Here is a 2,273-nt window from a genome sequence, read left to right on the forward strand (position 1 = left end):
ATATATACTAAAATAAACTACTACTACTTGTACTACTATTCCTACTTCGCAGTTTTCACTTATCGCAGGGCTTCAGGGTACGGATCCCCAGCGATAAACGAGGGACTACTGTAAATAAATGCATGTGGCAGTTGGCAGCATTCAAAAATTTTGTGTATTTTTTTTTTTTATATATATATTTTAAGGACACATTACCCATCAATATAAGAAAAAAAAATAGGCAGATTTAAATTCTTACTTTAGGGGGGACAAAATTGTACTGGTCTTCATGACATTAAACTGACATAAGAAACAGTCCTCATGACATAAATCGGCTCATTTAAGTGTCAAAGCAACTAGATTTAAACCAGATCTCTGTATCACAAAGTTGACCTTTGAAAAACAATTCACTGAAAAGGTGAAACATCAGCTCAGTTTGCTCTGAGAGATGAAAATGTCATGCAGTTTGATAAAAGTTAACACACCTGACACTGTATACAATTTAGAGTTTTTGGTATTATTTCAACTATGTCTGTTTTATTTAAACTCCTAAAGTGACAACTGAATGATAGTTTACTTTCACTTTAAATGCAGTCTTTAAACCAGCTGTTGTCAACAATCTGTAGAAACAATACACACACGTAGGCTTCTTGATTGCAGTTAATGAAAATGCATTTTTATCTATGTGAATTTACACGTTAATCAGGAAAAAATGACATTACTCATTTTAATTTTACACACAAAAGTGGTTAGTTTTATTCCCATCGCCATTTATTTTTTCCCGTTAGTAATGACAAGATTTAGGGGAGTGGTGGCACAGAGGTTAGAGAGGTGGGCTTGTGATCCGAAGATCGCTGGTTCACGCCCCGGCCCCGACAACATCAAAATTGTGGGTGGGGTAGGTGAAATACCCACACTTGCCCCCACCCTCATTCGCCCCACTCTGGGCCCATGAGCAAGGCCCTTAACCCCCACCATGTGCTCCCTAAACAGGTCTCTCTTGAAAATGAGTTCTCGTGGCTCAATGAGACTAACCTGGATAAATAAAGGCTAAATGAAAAAATAAATAAATTTAAAAAAAAAAAATAAAAAAAAATAAAAAAAAAATAAAGTAATGACAAGATTTGTGAGTGTGTTAACTACATCATTTATTATTATTTATTATGTTGTCAACACTTTTAACACGTCGTGTCTAAAGTAATTTGATTAATTATCACTTCATACAGCAATAATTACAGATTTTACCATTTTATTTTTCATACCAGTTGCAAAAAAGTTAGATAACAATCAAGCAGTGAGGATGCACTGGGCCACTCCCAGTCTGTTAGACTGAAAGTCCTTTATAGTCTGCATGAAGAATGAGGCTTCGTGAGCTCATTATAAACTCCCAGATGTGTTGCCTCCATGCCAGCTGCTTACAGTGTTGTGTGTGTGGTTACCCAGTTGGTGCCACACCAAAGCAGAATTAATGGAGCATTCAGGCCCTGCTTGTTATTTTACCAGAAGGTCAAGGTCTTCATTAAAATGCTGCTGACCACTAAAAAGAGCAAGCCTGTAACCTGCAGTGAAATGCATCTATGAATATTTGTTTTTGGTGCATCTGAAGGATTTACAGGTTCAATTCAATTCCCTGAAAGCTTTCCCAGCTGCACTTCTAAATGCTCTATTTCCAATAAGCCCCATTTACATTTTTAACAATAATTAATTCAGATTTGGCTAAGCACAATGGATGAACTAATCAAATGATCCATATGTTTGACGGCTTCAGGAGCAATAATCAAGTCATCCAGTAAGTTGTGTTTTCTGCACAAAGGGCTAATGAGACCTTTTCAGATCTTTGACAAGGCCAAGAATAATATTTGCATATAAAGTGTATGGTGTCATTTAGCATTGTTCTGTTTGAAGTTGCTCATAAACTGTTTTGCCCTGACTGGCAGACACTTTTTCAATTTAAACAAAATTCAACAATAGGCGTAGGTACGAAAGCTGTGTAACAATAACGTGGTGGAGGTTTGTCATCATCCTTTATGCTCCCGTTACTCTTTAACCCACCAGGTGAGAGCAGCTCAAGGCACCACAGACATGTGAGCCACACATCCATAAACCTAATCAGACAGAGGATGAGGTCAAAGTTGGATTCATGGATTGATGTTTACAACCTTGTAAAAATGCATCAGTACTCATTAACCCGTGAGAAAAAACATTGCTCTCATTTGTGACAGTTCTGGTCACGTGACGCTGAGCTGCAGGGCTCAGGTGTTTAAAAGACGGCCGAGGGAAAGTGGGCAAGCAGA

This window comes from Nematolebias whitei, chromosome 7 (assembly GCF_014905685.2).
Source record: "Nematolebias whitei isolate Nwh7 chromosome 7, NemWhi1, whole genome shotgun sequence".
NCBI lineage: Eukaryota > Metazoa > Chordata > Actinopteri > Cyprinodontiformes > Rivulidae > Nematolebias > Nematolebias whitei.